The sequence below is a fragment of the Pan troglodytes genome, chromosome 2 (assembly GCF_028858775.2).
Source record: "Pan troglodytes isolate AG18354 chromosome 2, NHGRI_mPanTro3-v2.0_pri, whole genome shotgun sequence".
Classification (NCBI taxonomy): domain Eukaryota; kingdom Metazoa; phylum Chordata; class Mammalia; order Primates; family Hominidae; genus Pan; species Pan troglodytes.
The window spans coordinates 154044344-154064916 of NC_086015.1; the positions used below are offsets into that span (position 1 = coordinate 154044344).

The 20573-nt window shown below is 41.5% G+C and overlaps 1 pseudogene; it reads left to right on the forward strand.

The window, feature by feature from the left end:
- The first annotated feature begins 10842 nt into the window (after nucleotides 1-10842).
- On the forward strand, nucleotides 10843-19362 carry LOC129143586 (uncharacterized; annotated as a pseudogene).
- The last annotated feature ends 1211 nt before the right edge of the window (nucleotides 19363-20573 follow it).

Genomic DNA, 20573 nt, shown 5'->3' on the forward strand with positions numbered 1-20573 from the left:
TAAGAACTTGCTCTGTGAATCTGGGAGCTCGTGTGGTGATTGCATATGTATTTAGGATAGTTAGATCTTCTTGTTGAATTGAACCCTTTACCATTATGTAATGCCATTCTTTGTCTTTTTTGATCTTTGTTGGTTTAAAGTCTGTTTGAAACTAGGATTGCAACCCCTGTTTTATTAGTCAGTGTTCTCCAGAGGGACAGAACTAATAGGATATATGTATATATGAAAGGCAGTTTAGTAGGGAGAAGTGGCTCACAAAAGATGAAGGCTTATGATAGGCCATCTGCAAGCTGGGGAAGAGAAAAGCCAGTAGTGGCTCAGTCTGAGTCTGAAAGCCTCAAATCCAGTGAAGCCAACAGTGCAGCCTTCAGTCTGTGGCTGAAGGCCCTAGAGCCCCTGTCAAACTACTGGTGCAAATTCCTGAGTCCAACGGCCAAAGAACTTGCAGTCTGATGTTCAAGAGCAGGAGGAACAAAAGGAAACATCCAATACGGGAAAAAGAAGGAAGACAGAAGACTCAGAAAGCAACGTTATCCCACCTTTTCCCACCTGCTTTGTTCTAGTGGCACTGGCAGCTGATTGGATGGTCTCCATCCACATTGAGGGTGGGTCTTCTCTCCCAGCCCACTAACTCAAATGTCAATCTTTGGCAACACCCTCATAGACACACCCCAAAACAGTACTTTACCAGCCATCTAGGCATCCTTCAATGCAAGTGAGTTGACACCTAATATTAACCACCCCACCTCTTTTTTCTGTTTTCCATTTGCCCGGTAGATTTTTCTCAGTCCCTTTATTTTGAGCCTATGTGTGTCACTGCATGTGAGATGGGTCTCTTGAAGACAGCATACCAATGTGCCTTTGTTCTTTGTTCTTTATCCAGCTTGCCACTCTGTGCCTCTTAATTGGGGCATTTAGCCCATTTACATTCAAGGTTAGTATTGATATGTGTGGATTTGATTCTGTCATCACGATGTTAGCTGGTTATTTTGCAGACTTGTTTATGTGGTTGCTTTAGTGTCACTGGTCTGTGTACTTTGGTGTGTTTTTGTAGTGGCTGGTAATGGTAATAGTATTTTCCCCTTATATTTAGTGCTTCCTTCAGGAGCTCTTGTAAGGTAGGTGGTAATGAATTTCCTCAGCATTTGCTTGTCTGAAAAATATATTTCTCCTTCACTTATGAAGCTTAGTTTGGCCAGATATGAAATTCTAGGTTGGAATTTCTTTTCTTTAAGAATGTTGAATATTGGCCCCCCAATCCTTTCTGGCTTGTAGGGTTTCTGCTGAAAGTTCTACTGTTAGGCTGATGAGCTTCCCTTTGTAGGTGACTTGACCTTTCTCTCTAGCTGCCTTTAACATTTTTTCTTTCATTTTGACCTTGTAGAATCTGATGATTATGTGTCTTGGGGGTGAACTTCTTGTAAAATATCTTACTGGGGTTCTCTGCATTTCCTGAATTTGAATACTGGCCTCTCTAGCTATGTTGGGGAAGTTCTGATGGATGATATAATGAAATACATTTTCCAAGTTGGTTCCATTCTTATTGCTTTCAGGGACACCAATGGGTCATAGATTTGGTCTCTATATAATCCCGTATTTCTCAGAGGTTCTGTTTGTTCCTTTTTATTTTTTCTCTATTCTTGTCTGACTGTCTTGTTTCAGAAAGCCAGCCTTCAAGTTCTGAGATTCTTTCCTTTGCTCCTTCTATTCTGCTATTAATACTTGTGAGTGCATTATGAAATTCTTGTAGTGTGTATTTTAGCTCTCTCAGGTCAGTTTCATTCTTTTCTCTACTGGCTATTTTGTCTGTCATTTCCTACATTGTTTTATCATGATTTTTAGCTTCCTTGGATTGGGTTTCAACATACTTCTGTAGCTCAATGATCTTCATTTCTGTACCTATTCTGAATTCGATTTTCTGTCATTTCAGCCACCTCAGCCTGATTCAGAACCCTTGCTGGAGAGGTGATGCAGTCATTTGGAGGAAAGTAGGCATTCTGACTTTTTGAGTTGTCAGGGTTCTTGCACTGATTCTTTCTCATCTCTGGGGGCTTATCTTCCTACAATCTTTGAGGTTGCTGACCTTTGGATTTTTTTTTTTTCTTTTCTTGTATTTGATGACCTTGAGGGTTTGATTGTGATATAAGGTAGGTTCAACTGGCTGGCTTCATTTCTGGAAGATTTTAGGGTGTCAGTGCTCAGCTCCCAACTCCTAGACTGTGTGCTCTAACTCTGGGGGACTTGTATTGGGCACCAACTTTGTTCTCTGGCTCCTTGAGGTTAGGAATCCACGGTACTGGTGGGAGGTGAGATGCAGGGGGTGGCACTGAGGTATTCCCAGACTGCTGGTCACTAAAATCTGATGAGTAGTGTCAGCCAAAGCATTTAATAGTGCAGTGACTATGGGATTTGTCCTTGTTCACACATGTCAGCAGCAGTGGTAGCAGCAGCTGTGGTAGAATGCCAGTGGGTGCCAGGGTGCCTGCCTCCCTGCTGGCATTCACCACAGTGGTGGAGGCAATGCAGCTGGGAGGGGGGTGGGGGACCCCTGCTGGTGATTGAGTGCAGGATTATGCTGGAGGTGGTGTTGGCTTGGGGATGGAGCACTGGAGGGCGCAAGTCTGGATGCTTTCTCTGTGCCCAGCAACGAGGGGTGTCACTCAGGGTTGGGGAGGATTCACTGTTCTCTGCACAGTGTTAGCACAAGGGTGGGGCTGGCTGGCTCTGTGCCTGCCAAGGCTCCATCTGCAATGGCAGTTGACAGGGGGGAGGGGGGTGGGCTACATTCCCTCACCTGGCAGGGCAAGGCAAGCAAAACCCACTGGCATAGACACCTGCCAGCAAAGTAATGTGGGGACTTGCCATGGGCCTGGGGGAAACTGCAGTGTTGGGAGGGAGAATGTGGACTGGTGCGTGGGCACAGGGGCTGCCCCACTGGAGCTCTCTGCAGGTCAGGCATGATCCTGCCAGTGCAGAATCTATGGTGCAGGCCCCCAGGGCACCCAAGACTGCCCTGCAAGAAGGCATGCCAGGCTGGGGCCCCACCGAGACAGGAGAATAGGGTCTGGAGGCAGGGAACCTAAGGCTGAATCACATTGACTTTCTTGAACCAAGTCAAAAGGAAAACCCCAACTTTCCACACCCAAGTAACGAAAGGACCAGAGGCTACTCCCTTTGCAACCCCTGCCCCCAACTTTCTGCGTGGCAGATGAAAAGTTGAAAGTACCTCTTATTGGTCCTGTCCCTCAACCAATCAGATTGGTCATAGTCCTAGTCTTTATTTGCATAGGAGTATAACTTCGTAACTTCACTTTAGTCTCTAATTGGTTCCCTCCTGCAACCTATCAGATGTTTGCATGGGGTGTGACTTTGTAACTTCACTTTAGCCTCTGATTGATTGTCTTCTGCAACCGATCAGACTCATTGCAGGCCACTACTTCATTTACATAGGGCATAGCCCAAGTAACCAATGGGAAGCCTCTAGAGGGTATTTAAACACCAGAAAATTTTGTAACCTGCGCTTGAGCCACTTGCTCAAGCATACTCCCACTCTCTGGAGAGTACTTTTATTTCAATAAATCTCTGCTTTCATTGCTTCATTCTTCCCTGACTTTGTTTGTGCATTTTGTCCAATTCTTTGTTCAAAATGCCAAGAACCTGGATGACTTGTAGTCAAGACCCTCCACCAGTAACACTGGGTCTAGTTTGAAGCTGAGTGAGAGTTTTAGGGTTTTGATCCTTACTCAGTGTCAGTTTGAGATGATGGCCTCTTGACCTGTGCATATAAATATAGTTATGGGGATGAGACTAATGGTAAAGGCGTATGTGATAGATGACTTTATGTAATTGGGGTATAAAAGGCTGGCAGACCAAGGGATGTTCAGGTCGAATGAGCCCTGTCTGATGTGCAAAACCACTCTGCAGAGTTCAGGTCTGACAGTTCCCCTAGGCTGGAGTCTCCTCTGGGAGCAAGTCAAGCCTAGTACGATGGCCGTCCCTGGCCATGCTCCACTACAAAAGCGCCAACACCAACCCTCTAGTCTCCACATCAGCTGTCTTGCTACCCTATCATTTCTCTAAGCAGCTCTCTCTGCCAACTTGAGTGTTCATGGTGGTCAAGGGGTCTCCTCTTGCCAGGGTTCCAGAGGCCCTTGGTGAGAGCAGGTTACTTCTTGCCAGTTCAATTCACCCATTTCCCCAGAGTCACTGGGGGCCAGAATTGAGTCTGGGTGCACTGTAATCCCATGTAGGGTTCTCAACTTTCTCTCCCTTCAGCCCAGCTTCTGTGTCTTCCCTCTGTCCACTCTTGCTGTCTTCCCTTTGAAGATCTGTTAGGAGGACACCAGTCCTCTTTCCCTTGGTGGGAGCTGTTTCCTCCTGGCTGTGTCTAGTAGGCATCTTGCCCTCCCCCCAAATTTTTATTATTTTCTACAATTTGGACTGAATTTTAAAACTTTTCCTGGTTACAAGTCTCCAAAATAATGTTTTCATTTTTTTTCCTTCTTTCTTCTCCTTTTTTCTCCACTTTTCCTGATTTGAAATTACTAAAAATTAAGCTGTGCTTTTCTGAAAACCCTGCAAACTGAAGCTTGACAACTTAAACTTTGGAGGAAAATAAAAACAACCTATACATAAACCACTTTCCTACCTGCCTACTGATGTATGGACTTCAGAGTATCATAGCCTATATCAGTTTTCCAGGATTGTTGCCTGTTTTTGTTTATTGTTTGTTTTTCTCTGTGCCTCCCCCTATATTTTCCTCATAGGATATGAGACTTCACAACCTGCTAAAAATGAGCTTTCCTAGCAACGTGGGACCTATTCTTCTACGCGTAAAGTCTCTTAGCCATGAGAGATCAGACAAAATCCAAGGCCAGAGACTCATTTTCTTCCAAAATTGCTTACTCTGAAAGGTTTTAAAAATAAAAGTGGGAAGAAATGTGAAAAGAAAATAACTCGGGAACCCAATTCACTATGCCAAAAGGAAAAATAAAGCTGAAAGCTGAGTCATGCAAGAAACTGTCTCTCCTTTTGTTCCTAAGCAGATCTTTAACCTTTTACCTATAACCATCTCCACAGGTAACCACTCTATGTTCACCTTATCTTATGTAAAGTGCGGAATTACTGAGCATGTTATGAATACATAATTGACTATTCTCCTACCTGCTCCATTTCTCTTGCAACATGTGGATTCAGTAATATGATCATACCCTCCCTCTTTCCCCTCTAGTCTGCTTTTCCCCTTTAAATATTGAAGCTCTCAAAATCGTCTTTGGAGAAAAGGCACAGACCTGTCTCCCAGGCATGTCCTTAACCTTGACAAAATAAACTTCTAAATTGATTGGAAAAAAAAAAATACATGCCAAACTCTTAACCATTAGACTTCTACTAAAATTTGATCATTTTTTCTTTCTTTGGTACTTATTTCATTATTGTCTGAAGGACATTAAAGTACTTAAAAAGTATTGCTATAGTTCTAACACTGTTTGCAAATAGATTGCAGCTGCAGTTATTTAAAAATGAGAAAGCTGAAGGCAGAGAGAAAATGTTATTTTCTTCTCACACAAAATCATAAGCCAGACTTATTACAAGAAGTCAACTTTTCTGACTGAACAGGTATCTGTTACGGGTTTCTATAAAATGTGTATATTTCCTAGGCTGCATTCTTCCCTGTCTTATCAGTTCAGCTCTCTGGGCAGCTTGCCCCTTACCAGTCTGTTTTGAGATACTTTGGAGGTTCTCTCTGTCTCTTTCTCTTTCTCTCTCTCTCTCTCTCTCTCACACACACACACCACACACCACACACACACACACACACACACACACACACCCCACCGCTATTCCCTATTCCTTATTCTTTCCATCAAAAAAGGGAACTGTTCAATTAGCTCACCAAAAGATACCTTTCTATCAACACCTAAGGACTGATTAAATTTGCTTCTTAGAACAAAGGATGGCTCACAAGGCAGTTTATGAAAAGGAGGAGCACAGAAAAATGGGAGAGACAGGATAGGTTTCAGAGTTATTTATGTAGTGGCAAACTCCATGTAAACAAAACTATCAAGAAGCTCTCTGAGTATTTATGGAGAAAAGAGCTGGGGGTGCGGGCAGTGGGGAGTGGGCAACAAAAAATAAACACAGCCTGGGCGTGGCCAGTAGATTAGAATGACTGTTGTTCATAAAATTTCTTTGATTGTTCTTGGAAAAGGGTATCACATTGAGGGCAGAACAAGGAGATTCGTCATACCTTACATACTTGGAACTATTAAATTCTTGGCTAACTCTTTCATCCTTACCCTTGTGCTAGCAGCCTCCACTTAAGCATTCAGGGCAAGGTGACCTGGGTCACTTCAAGGAACACAGTGTTTTCCATGGTGTACCATTTCCTTTTTAAAATGGAAAATTTTTGTTCTATGGAAGAAATTACAAATTGGCTTTTAATTTTACATTTTACATGGGGCTGCTACAAATAACTTCAAGCAAAGATTATAGCCATGTGTACATAACAATTTTTTTGGTCTTTATTACCCTGAAAGTTCATGCCCTGGAGTATAACATAACTGATGTTACTCTGCACTGGATTCACAATTTGAAAATGATGCATAGTGTGCACGTTTGCACATACCTCATCAGAGATCCAGTACTGCTTGTATTCTGAGACTATCCTGTGAACAACCAAATGAGAAGGCCTATCTTATATTTTACAGTGACAATTGAATTTGCATATCTACCTCATTTGCACACCTCTTGTCTCTCTGTTTGGTTTTAAATTGCTTAGTTAGTGAATCTGTCTTGCTTTTAAGTAGCAGTCAAGTCATTGCTTACCTGCCACCTTTGTTTTGTCCATCAGGGTTTCCCTGTCTTTCTGCCTGGCCAAGTCTGATTAGTTCTTGAATAATCTGGGCTTCTTGGGCTGCTACTGAGGGGTAACCTGCATGCTTCCTGTAGCACATCTCATGCCCAAGATGGTCAACCACTAAGGAGAGGAAGGAGAAAGAGTATTGTGAATTTGAGTGTCCTCTGGGAGAGGGAGGGGCAAGTTGAACTAAACTAACTAAAATCGAGTAGATCAAAGAATGAGCCAGATGGGGGGTCTAGCCATTTTGACCAAGCAGCCTGTTTGTTAATCCTATGCAACTGAGTCTCTCTAATACCTGATGTATTAATCCATGTGTAACAAGAAGTATCAGCAACTGCACAGATTTCTGCCTGTTCAGCCAGTAGGCAGTCTAAAGCAGTTCTATTATCTAGTACAATTTTAGCAAGATGATTTAAAGAAGTTTGTTGTGTAGCTGTAGCTTTGCAGTAGAATCTGCTATAGAGCCAATTATGAGGGAAAGAACCTAACAAATAATGTCCCTTCAGAATGGTTAATGTTTCCTGGCAATGTTCTCTTTAATCTATGACATAGGTTGAATAGTGGACCAATGTTCTGTTTTTGACTGATTATGGAGCAACAAGGGGACCATTAAAATTCCTAGCCCATGTTGGCCTTCATTTTCCATCCATCAAAGCACTAGATTGTCCACACATAAGGTTGGCCATGAAATTCTCCAGAAATAAAACTATACCCCATGGGTGCACACAAGGTTCCTTTTCCAGTTCTCTTGTTCATGGACACATTATTTGGAATGGTGGAATGAGCAGTTTCTACCCAAGGGTCTGAATCTGCGTTATTACAGATTAAAGCTTGCTATAGTACCCTGGGACATATGTCAGTTTACAAGAAACTCCATTTGGGCTTTTGATGCAAACCTGTCTTGTGATATGCTCATTGGTTTTGTTTTTGTATTCCATTACTGAGTTAAATTAAAACAGGGAGTGAGAAAAAGTGGGCCTAGAAATCTTACCATTAGTACAATTTGAACAGCAGTCATGTCAGGAATGTTGCTAAAGTTACCCACTAGGAGAACTAAAGGATCCCTTAGGTCATGTAAAGATCTGTGTTTGGCATGGCAGATATAACACTTCATCAGGTAACCCCCAGAAGAAACTAACTGTGAAATTTAAATTTCAGCATGATCCTGCCAAGTGAAAGAGGTAGGCATAAGCAAGGAAAAATTAAGAGAAGTAAGAGTTTCATGGTGGTAGAGAAGTCTTGATCTGGGATCTTGGGAAGGCTGTCCACATCTAGGATGTCATCTGCTTCTAAGGGATAACTTTCCTGGTTAGCTTTACATTAAGGTTTCCAATGGGTGTTACAGTTCCAAGAAATTGGAGAAACCCTTCTGTGTTGTGAGATTAGGGACCCAAATTATAAGGTCCTGAAATTTTGCTGCAGTGTGGACTGTAAGAAGAACTTTGTATGATCCCTTTCAATGAGGTTCAAATGTAGTCTTTCTCTGAAGTTGTTTCCATAAGACCCAGTCTCCAGGTTCTAGGTTATGTAGGGTTTGATTGTCTTCAGTGGTGGATCACAAAAAGCCTCCCTTACTGAGTGAAAATATACTTTGGCATAATGCATTAGAGCCTTGCAGCATTTAGTCAGAATTTAGAAGAGCAGACGATACATGAGGTTTTATTATTAGGGGTATAGGCCTTCCAGTGACTATTTCATAAGGGGTCAACTTATTTTTTTCAGTGGAAGTGGATCTTATTGCCATCAATCTGCAATGTCTTTGACCAAGCCAATCCAGTCAATTCAGTTAGCTTTCCCTAATGTTACTGTATCTATAATACCTTATTTAACTATTTTACAACTTGTCCAGTTATACAAGTACCTCTATTGTTGGAGATTTCTCCAGGAATGCCCCATGAGGGAAACAAACTTTCTAGTAACTTTTAAGCTACTGTTATCACATCAGCTTTCCTGCATGGGAATGCTTCTATATAACCAGAAAAACATGTGTTGAAACTGGCAATTGAATGAAATTTCTCTATAAATGGTCAAACAGCCCATTAGGTAGCAGAAACATACCTTCAGTTTTGATCGTCTCCCCAGGAATATGAGTTTGACAAACCAAACATTGGTCATAAGCCATTTTGGCAACCTTAGAGCAGTCACCACACCACATTTTTATAATTTTAATCATTTTATCTTTTCCATGATAAGTCATGGTGTGCAGAACTTTTAATGGGAGCTTGAAAGACTCAGGAAGGATAGGTGACCGTATATGCTCTCCATGAGTTCATGTTTAACATTGCATTTACATTCTTCAAAATGTCAATTTTTTTTCCCTCCAATTCAGGTGCATAGCCCTGTTTATTAGATAGATTATCATATATAAGTTGAATTGGATTAACCTTACAAAGTTCATTCAAATTGCTGATGTCGGCAATTTCAGTACTGGCTGACTTAACCTAAAAATCTGCAAAGTGGCCATCAAAGATTTTAAAGGCAAATATAGAAGTTTACATCATTTTGGACAAAAACCTTAGCTCTTTTAATATTGAGAAGACTCAATTTTCTTAAGTAATCAAAGATCTAATAGAAGACAACATGAAGAACAGGAAATTATTTTAATAAAACACACTACTTTTGTTTCACAGGCCAATTATCTAAAATACCTTTTACAACTTCCTATTAAAAGAAGAAGCTTACTCCAAGGAAATCCTGTTTCAACGGAGAGGACCAGATTCTACTTTTGCATCAGTGTACTTTTGATATTAATGCTCCATTTTAACAAAAAAACTTATAATTCCCTTCTAATTTTAGCCACCCTGATCACACATAAAATTTATTTCCTAAGATTCATAAACTTTCTACATTTTATATCCTTTAAGTCATTTGTCCTATAGTTTTCTTCTTTCTTATTTTGGGACAATCAATCATTCTACTTTAGGAAAAAATTACTTTTTTTAAAAAAACAAAAAAATACTTTTCATCTAAGCTTCACTTACAAAAACATGTCTTACTTTTTTTGTTTCTCTTATTTCTAATTTTAATTGCCATATATTAATTTGAATTTTTAAATATTAGTAACCCCAATTTCTAGTGAAAACCTAGGAAGTGAGCAATTTTGAACTGTTTTGTATCAGCATTTAAAATAATTTTTAGAAACATTTTCTCAAAACACAATTTTTGTTTATTAACAGACCCACATATTAGCTTCTCTATACTGTATAAAAACAACATGCCAAAGTTTGTAAAATTAAACTTTTGCTTAAAAATTAAAGTTTTAGCATTTTAACCTACTTAGAAATAACCCAGACATTTTATGAATCTCTCTTAGTTTATTATGACTTTAAGACTTCACTGAAAAAGAATTTTGAAACTATGACAAGTTCACCTAACAACTTTTATCCCATTCCATCAGCGAGTTATATCAAGGGACCTTTGGCCTTTTCTTTACTGACCTGTTTGATCATTACCCTAAGTAATTGTTAGCTAGGTTGTTCATTGTAATTTCTGCCTTCTGACTTTAAAAAATTTCTCCAAACTGGGGTAAAAAGAGTGAATTGATTTGGGATCTTGTAATGTTGGCAGACCGGCAGGTGTTCCTCTGTTTTGTCTAATCTTTGGTAGATTTACCTTTTGTTTTAACCCCATCACTATTTGCTTTACTTACCCCATTTTTAATAACTATTAAAATTTTTTTAAATTAATTATTTTAAAAATAGAGACAAGGTCTTGCTATGTTGCCCAGGCTGGTCTTGAACTCCTGGGTTCAAACAATCCATCTGCCCTGGCCTCCCAAAGTGCTGGGATTCCAGACATCAGCCACTGTGCTGGGGCAACTATTAGAAAGTTTTAACCCAAATTTGCATTTCCAAAGGAATGGCTTAGTAAATAAGGTAGAAAATTTCCATCTCAAAAGCACAGAGCTGAGACTTTAGGTCTAAATACCATTATTTGCCCAAATCAAGGAAGGAGGATACAGATAAAGGCCCAGTTAAGACATAATGGCCAAGAATAAACACCTTAAACAGGTAAGGCTTGCTATACAGTTTGAGTTGTAACAGCATTCCCTGCCTGATATTTTCCTTCTGAGTATTTGGAATAAGGCCCATCCACAGAAAGTATGTATTCAGGATTATCCAGTGGAGTATCTTGTAAATCAACACGAGGGGCCACTGATTCTAATATTACATGCACATAGTTATAGTCTTCACTGTCAGACAGTAGAAGTAGTGGAGTATCAAAGTTAAGTAAGTTGCAGTGTTTTATTTATTTTATTTTTGAGATAGGGTCTCACTCACCCAGGCTGGAGTGCAATGGCATGATCATACTCACTGCAGTCTTGAAATCCTTGGCTCAAGTGATCCTCCCACCTTAGCCTTCCAAATAGCTTGGACTACAGGCATGTGCCATCATGCCTGCTAATTATTTTTTTTTTTTTGGTAGAGACAGCATCTTGCTATGTTGCTCAGGCTGGTCTCGAACTCCCACCTTAGCCTCCCAACACATTGGGATTACAGGTGTGAACCATCATGCCCAGACTGCAGTGTTTTAGGTGGGGTTTGGAAGAAGACAAAAGAATTTAATAAGATGTTAGTCTACTTACTGACAGATGTTAAGTTTGACTAAAATTTTATGGGCTTTCCACAGCACATGGAACTTGCAAGAAAAGTCTATTCTCTGCTAACTTCCCCTTTTTCTATTATCCCCAGAATGAAATGGTAATTGAACAAGAAGGTTAATGGACTCAGCGTATTGAAGTAAAGATAGATGGAGAGAAAAAGCAGCAAGTGTTAGTTCATTGAGGGTATCGTCCTTTTTTTGTTACATTCTTAGTTGTTGTTTAAGCTTTGTATATGCCTTTTGCAAATTTTTTTAGGGAAGCAAATGTTGATTTATTTAATCTTTTAGATGCTTCTGCATACCGGTTAAAAAATGTGTCTCCTTGTTTTTACACAGTTTTTGATTCCTTCTTTTCTAATGTCTCTTGCAAATAAACAACTGTATCCAAATTAAAATTTTCCCACTGTGGCCCGATATGGTCTGGCTCTGTGTCCCCACCCAAATCTCATCTTGAGTTGTAATCCAAATTGTAATCGCCACGTGTTGGGAAAGGGACCTTCTGGGAGGTGAATAGATCATGGGGGTGTTTCCCCCGTGCTTTTCTCATGATAGTGAGTTTGTTCTTATGAGATCTGATGGTTTTCCAAGGGGCTTTCCCCCATTCACTTTGCACTTCTCCTTGCTGCTGCTATGGAAAGAAGGACATGTTTGCTTCCTCTTCTGCCATGATTGTAAGTTTTTTTGAGGCTCCCCCAGCCCCGCGGAACTGTGAGTCAGTTAAACCTCTTTTCTTTATAAATTACTGAGTCTCAGGCAGTTCTTTATAGCAGCAGGAGAATGGACTAATATATGGCCACTTTAATTCTGAGTTGCTTCTAGTGAAGTTAACACATTCTTCCAAAATGCACACAATTTGGGCTCATAATTTTGACACATAAAATTAGCTGGAGTCCCAAACGGTGTCATCTCAGACTCCTTGAATTGTGACAATCAATTTGACCCTCAAATCAATTTAGTTTCTCTCTAACCCAGTCAGTTACCCAAGGCCTCTTGAGTTCAATTCAGTTAACTATCAAATCTAATCCAACTCTGGACCTAGCACAGTTTTTCCAGTGACTTGTCAGTCACTGCAAATCCTGAAAGGTTATATGCCTTCTCACAGTACAAAACTCTGGATTCAAAAGCCAAAAATGAATTGAGTGCTTAACGAGAAAAGAACAGAGCTCAACCTGAGAGGAACTCACAACCTTTGAGGCTCTATGAAGTAGACATGGGACCTCAAAAGAGATCAGCAGTGCCTCTCCTGCATTCCACAAGGGGTCTCAGAAGTTGGGTCTCATCTGGTTCGCCCAAATTGTTAAAAGACAAAATTCCAACAAATTTAACTTAAAGATTTGAATTGGCTTTTATTCATGATCCCAGAATCAACTTCCAAACAGTCTGGGTCAAAAATTTGCTCACACAAACTCAGATAGCTCAAAACACAAACCTGTGGAGCTTTGGAATCTGAGAACTTAACCACAATCCCCAGTTGGGCCTGGTGATGCCTCACTTGGTCACTTGCTGTTCCTGGGAGTCACTGAAAGCTCTACTTCAGATCCCACTTCTGACACCAATCCGTTAAAAGGAAAAGCTTTAGGCAAATTACATTTAACAGAGTTTAACTGAGCAAGAAATGATTCATAAACCAGACGGTCCCCATAACCAGAATAGGTTTAGAACAACTCCAGCTGCATGGTCAGATAACGTTTATGGACAGAAAAAGAATACTGATATACAGAAAACAAATTAGGTGTGGAAACAACTGGATTGGTTATGGCTCAGCATGTGCCTTATTTAAAAATAGCTTAAGGCCGGGCACGGTGGCTCATGCCTGTAATCCCAGCACTTTGGGGGGCCCAGGTGGGCAGATCACGAGGTCAGGAGATCGAGACCACCCTGGCCAACACAGTGAAACCCTGTCCCTACTAAAAATGCAAAAAAATTAGCCAGATGTGGTGGCGGGCACCTGTGGTCCCAGCTACTCAGGAGGCTGAGGCAGGAGAATGGTGTGAACCTGGCAGGCAGAGCTTGCAGTGAGCCGAGATCACACCACTGCACTCCAGCCTGGGTGACACAGTGAGACTCTGTCTCCAAAAAGAAAAAAAAAATAGCTTACACAGTTAGCCACTCATAATTGGGTGAAACTTGGCTGCTGTGATTGGCTGAGACTCAGCTACTTGCTACAAGAGTAGGTTACAGTCTGTTTACACATCAAGTTAGTTTACAGTTCACTGTGCATGGAGAAACTTTTAGTCCAGACTTAAACTACCTATGGAGGCAGGTTTAGGACAAACTTAATTCAATTAAACATGTCCTTTTGATTATAGTCATCTTAGAGGGTGTGAATTGGTATCTCATGTGGTTTTGATTTGTAGTTCTTTAATGGCTGATGCTTGATGGTCTCTGGGCCAACCCAGCCTCTCCCCCTCTTCTTGCCTGTAGCTCTCAGAATAACTGGTGAATGCTCTGGGAATGCAACACCCTGAGATAGGGAAGGACTGCCTGAAATACCCTGGACTTTGTTCCTGTCCTTACTAGGAAATGTAACATCTTGAGATAGGGAGAAACTGTCTGGGACAGCTTGGGCTCTGTTTCCCTCCCCTAGAAACAAGATGTCCTCATGATTCATATTCTTCTGAAGTATATAGCCCAGGGTGGACTGCTTTTCAAGGTAGCTCAGCTGGAGTGCAAGCTGGGAATGCAGTCAAGGCTTCATCCACCCCAGGCAGCTTTCCTGAGCCTTAGGAAACTGGCTCTCAATGAATCCAAGCTTCTTTTATCCTTTGCTGCCTATCTGTAAGTAATGAATCTGCTTCATATAACTTGTTGCATGTGAATGGGTTCTGTCTTACTGGACTTGGACAAGTAGGAAAACTTCAGCCCAGGATGCAGTGGGCAGAAGTGTTTGGACTGTTATTACTGATGGTTGGCTTAATGATCTTTGGTGTCCTCCATTCAGTGGCAATCATCCCTTGGGATTGATCATTATTAAACCTGTTTCACAGCTAATGTTAATCTTTTCATGTGCTTATTTATCCATTTGTGTATCTTCTTTGGAAAAAGGTATATTCGAACCATTTCAAATTTTTTAATTGGGTTGTCTTTTTATTATTGAGTTATCAGTTCTTTATGTATTCTGGATACAAGTCTTATCAGATAAATGATTTGCAAATATTTTCTCTGAGTCTGTTTATTCTTTTTTTGATAGCATCCTTTGAAGAACCTAAGTTATTTACTTTGATTAAATCTAACTTACCAATCTTCTTTTTTATTGCTTATGTTTTTGGTATTATATCTAAGAAATCATTGCCTAATCTCAAATTACAAAGATTTATTCCTGTATTTTCTTCTAAGGATTTTATAGTTTTAGCTTTTACCTTTAAGTCTATGATACACTTTGAGTTAGATTTTGTGTATGGTGTGAGGTAGGGGTCCAACTTCATTCTTTCGCATGCGAATATCCAGTTGTCCGCCACCATTTGAAGAAAAGACTATTCTTTCCCCATTGAAGTGTCTTGGCTTATTTCTCTGAGGTAAACTGACCATAAATTTTAGTGCTTATTTCTGCATCCACAATGCCATCTAATTGATCCAAATGCCCTATTTCAGGAAAATCTTTTTACTAACTAGAATACATATAGAAATAACAAATTTTAAATGTATCCTTTTGATTAATTTTTGCAAAGTGAACACAACTATGTAGCCAGCCCCCAGACTTAGAAATGTAACATTACTAGCACCTCACAAAGTGCCTTGTACCTCTCCTAGTCATTATCCCCAAAGGTAATCACTCTCCTGACCTTTATCACCAGAAATTAGTTTTGCATTTTTTTGGATTATATATAAATGGCACCATATAGCATGTGCTACTTCTTGTCTAGCTTCTTACCCTTTGTATTTTGTTTGTAAGATCCATCCATGTTGTTGCATGTAGCAACAGTTCATGCATTCTCATTGCTGTATAGTATTCTATTATGTGGAATTCTAGTTTTTGTTTATCTGTTTTACTAGTTATGGACATTTGAGATGTTTCCAGTTTTTGGCTTTTGAGAGTAGTGTTGCCATATACATACTTAAACCTGTCTTTTAGTAAGCATAAATATGCATTTTGGCCAGGTAGATTCAGCCTAGGAGTGGAATTGCTGGGTCACAGAATATATATATTCAGCAGTTTTTCAAAGAGGTTGCACAAATTTACATGGAAATAAGGACATCTGTTTTTCAAAAGATGCCATTAACAAAGTGAAAAGTCCACAGAGTGGAGGAAGATATTTGCAATATATGTATTTATATCAGAATAAGCAAATAACTCTTACAAATCAATAACAAAAAGACAAGACAGAGACTGAGACAGGAGGAGATTGCTTCAGCCTAGGAGTTTGAATCCAGTCTGGGCAACATAGTGAGGCCCTATCTCTATTGAAACAAAAAAAAAGTGGGGGGGGCTACCCTCTTTGGGTCCCCTCCCTTGGTATGGGAGCTCTGTTTTCACTCTATTAAATCTTGCAACTCTCTTCTGGTCCATGTTTGTTATGGCTCAAGCTGAGCTTTTGCTCACCGTCCACTACTGCTGTTTGCTGCTGTCACAGACCTGCCGCTGACTTCCATCCCTCTGGATCTGGCAGGGTGTCCACTGTGCTTCTGACCCAGTGAGGCGCCCATTGCTGCTCCCAATCGGGCTAAAGGCTTGCCATTGTTCCTGCACGGCTAAGTGCCCGGGTTCGTCCTAATTGAGCTGAACACTAGTCACTAGGTTCTACGGTTCTCTTCCGTGACCCACGGCTTCTAGTAGAGCTATAACGCTCACCACATGGCCCAAGATTCCATTCCTTGGAATCTGTGAGGCCAAGAACCCCAGGTCAGAGAACACGAGGCTTGCTGCCATCTTGTAAGCAGCCCACCACCATTTTGGAAGCAGCCCACCACCATCTTGGGAGCTCTGGGAGCAAGGACCCCCCAGTAACATTTTGGCAACCACAAAGGGACCTCCAAAGTGGTGAGTAATATTGGACCACTTTCACTTGCTCTTCTGTCCTATCCTTCCTTAGAATTGGAGGAAAATACCAGGCACCTGTCAGCCAGTTAAAAACAATTATCATGGCTGCCAGACTTAAGACTCATGTGTGAAGCTATCTGGGGAAGGGCTTTCTAACAACCCCCAACCCTTCTGAGTTGGGAACATTGGTCTCCCTGGAGCCAGCTTCCACTTTCAGTTTTCCTGGGGAAGCCAAGGGTCGACTAGAGGCAGAAAGCTGTGGTCCCAAACTCCCGGCATTAGCTAGTTGAGATCATGGCGCAGCCAGAAGTCTCTACTCAACAGTCGCCCATGCGGGCGCTCCTACCTTTCCTTCTGACCCATACCTCCTGGGTCCTGACCATGACTTTCTTGAAATTGTAGTCCCAAAATTCTCCTTACCTCTGAATCTACTTCCTCTGATCCCTGCCTCCTAGTACTAATGGTTCAGACTTTCATTTCCTCTAGCAAGTTGTAACTCCAAAGGGATCTAAGGAAGCTCTACACTGTGTCCTTAGGCATCTAGGCTATAAACCCAGGGAGTCTTATCCCTGGTGTCCCTCCCGATTTAGGTATACAGCTCTCAACATGGGCTGTATACCTGCCCCAAGTTTGTAATGGCTAAGAGAGAGAGACAGAGAGGAGAGAGAGAGACAGAGAAGAGAGACAGAGAGAAAAAGAAGGAGTCAAAGAGAGAGAGAGAAATATAGAAATAGTTAAAAAAAAAAAAAAAAGTGTGCCCTATTCCTTTAAAAGCCAGGGTAAATTTAAAACCTATAATTGATAATTGAAGGTCTTCTCCATGAGCCTATAACACTCCAACACTACCTTGTTGTCAGTGTAAACAAAGGCATAGCTTGAAAATACTGAGACCACTGACAACCCGTAGCCTTCCTATGACAAATCCTTAACCCAGTAACCCGCAGATGGCCCTGGCCCAAATGCATTCAATCTGTAGTGGCAACTGCTTTGCTAACAGAAGAAAGTAGAAAAGTAACTTTTAGAGGAAACCTCATTGTGAGCACACCTCACCAGTTCAGAATTATTCTAAGCCAAAAAAAGCAAAAAGGTAGCTTACTAACTCAAAAATCTTAAAGTATAGGGTTAGTCTGTTAGAAAAAGGTAATATAACACTAACCACTGATAATTCCCTTAACCCAGCAGATTTCCTTACAGGTGATTTAAATCTTAATTACCATACAAAGGTCTGACCAGACCTAGGAAGAGCTCCCTTCAGGACAGGATGATAGATGGTTCCTCCCAGATGATTGAGGAAAAAACCACAATGGGTATTCAATAATTGATAGGGAGACTCTTGTGGAAGCAGAATTAGGAGAATTGCCTAATAATTGGTCTACTCAAACTTTTGAAATGTTTGCACTCAGCCAAGCCTTAAAGTACTTACAAAATCAAAAAGACTATCTCAATCCTGACTCAGAAGGTTACCTACACCCTCTCTGAAACGAATTTGCATAAGAACTGTTGTTTATGGGAGTGCATCTTGATGGGGCAGCTGGGTTGTTATGAAATACTCAGGAACCCAGCCCAGCTCTAGAACTCACCCCTGAGCACAAAGGCAATGTTGGGCATGCTGTTAAAGGAGCACTAGAATCCAGTAGCCTGGACCCCTTTCTTTGTGGTCAAGAAAGGTGGGAAAAGGGGTGCAGGACTGCTACATCAGTGAGTGTAAATAACCCGATAAGCAGAGGTCCATGGGTGGTTACGCACCCTGGAAAGGAATAAGCATTAGGACCATAGAGGACGCTCTATGACTAATGCTCATTCAATGACTAGGGGTGCTGGCATCCCTACGTTCTTTTTCCCCACAAGGCAAAAACGCCCCTAAGATGTATTCTGGAGAATTGGGACCAATTTGACCCTCAGACGCTAAGAAAGAAATGACTTATATTCTTCTGCAGTACCGCCTGGCCATGATATCCTCTTCAAGAGTGAGAAACCTGGCCTCCTGAGGGAAGTATAAATTATAACACCATCTTACAGCTAGACCTCCTTTGTAGAAAAGAAGGCAAATGGAGTGAAGTGCCATATGTACAAACTTTCTTTTCATTAAGAGACAACTCGCAATTATGTAAAAAGTGTGATTTATGCCCCACAGGAAGCCCTCAGAGTCTACCTCCCTACCCCAGCATCCCCTTGACTCCTTCCCCAACTAATAAGGACCCCCCCCCCTTCAACCCAAACAGTCCAAAAAGAGATAGACAAATGGGTAAACAATGAATCAAAGAGTACCAATATTCCCCAATTATGCCCCCTCCAAGCAGTGGGAGGAGGAAAATTCGGCCCAGCCAGAATGCATGTAACTTTTTCTCTCTCAGACTTGAAGCAAATTAAAAGATACCTAGGTAAATTCTCAGATAACCCTGACGTCTATACTGATGTTCTACAAGGGTTAGGACAATCCTTTGATCTGACATGGAGATATATAATGTTACTGCTAAATCAGACACTAACCCAAATGAGAAAAGTGCCGCTGTAACTGCAGCCCGAGAGATTGGCATTCTCTGGTATCTCAGTCAGGTCAATGGTAGGATGACAACAGAGGAAAGAGAACGATTCCCCACAGGCACACAGGCAGTTCCCAGTGTAGACTCTCATTGGGACACAAAATCAGAACATGGAGATTGGTGCCGCAGACATTTGCTAACTTGCGTGCTAGAAGGACTAAGGAAAACTAGGAAGAAGCCTATGAATTACTCAATGATGTCCACTATAACACAGGGAAAGGAAGAAAATCCTACTGCCTTTCTGGAGAGACTAAGGGAGGCATTGAGAAAGCATACCTGTCTGTCACCTGACTCTGTTGAAGGCCAACTAATCTTAAAGGATAAGTGTATCACTCAGTCAGCTGCAGACATTAGAAAAAAACTTCAAAAGTCTGCCTTAGGCCCAGAGCAAAACTTAGAAACCCTATTGAACTTGGCAACCTCGGTTTTTTATAATAGAGATCAGGAGGAGCAGGCGGAATGGGACAAACGGGATTAAAAAAAAAGGCCACCACTTCAGTCATGGCCCTCAGGCAAGCAGACTTTGGAGGCTCTGGAAAAGGGAAAACCTGGGCAAACCAAATGCCTAATAGGGCTTGCTTCCAGTGCGGTCTGCAAGGACACTTTAAAAAAGATTGTCCAAATAGAAATAAGCCACCCCCTCGTCCATGACCCTTATGTCAAGGGAATCACTGGAAGGCCCACTGCCCCAGGGAATGAAGGTCCTCTGAGTCAGAAGCCACTAACCAGATGATCCAGCAGCAGGACTGAGGGTGCCCGGGGCAAGCGCCAGCCCATGCCATCGCCCTCACGGAGCCCCGGGTATGCTTGACCATTGAGGGCCACGAGGTTAACTGTCTCCTGGACACTGGTGCGGCCTTCTCAGTTTTACTCTCCTGTCCTGGACAACTGTCCTCCAGATCTGTCACTATCTGAGGGGTCCTAGGACAGCCAGTCACTAGATACTTCTCCCAGCCACTAAGTTGTGACTGGGGAACTTTACTCTTTTCACATGCTTTTCTAACTATGTCTAAAAGCCCCACTCCCTTGTTAAGGAGAGACATTCTAGCAAAAGCAGGAGCCATTATACACCTGAACATAGGAGAAGGAACACCCATTTGTTGTCCCCTGCTTGAGGAAGGAATTAATCCTGAAGTCTGGGCAACAGAAGGACAATATGGACAAGCAAAGAATGCCCATCCCATTCAAATTAAACTAAAGGATTCTGCCTCCTTTCTCTACCAAAGGCAGTACCCCCTTAGACCTGAGGCCCAACAAGGACTCCAAAAAATTGTTAAGGAACTAAAAGCCCAAGGCCTAGTAAAACCATGCAATAGCTCCTGCAATACTCCAATTTTAGGAGTACAGAAACCCAATGGACAGTGGAGGTTAGTGCAAGATCTCAGGATTATCAATGAGGCCATTGTTCCTCTATACCCAGCTGTACCTAACCCTTATACTCTGCTTTCCCAAATACCAGAGGAAGCAGAGTGGTTTACAGTCCTGGACCTTAAGGATGCCTTTTCCTGCATCCCTGTACATCTTGACTCTCAATTCTTATTTGCTTTTGAAGATCCTTCAAACCCAATATCTCAATTCACCTGGACTGTTT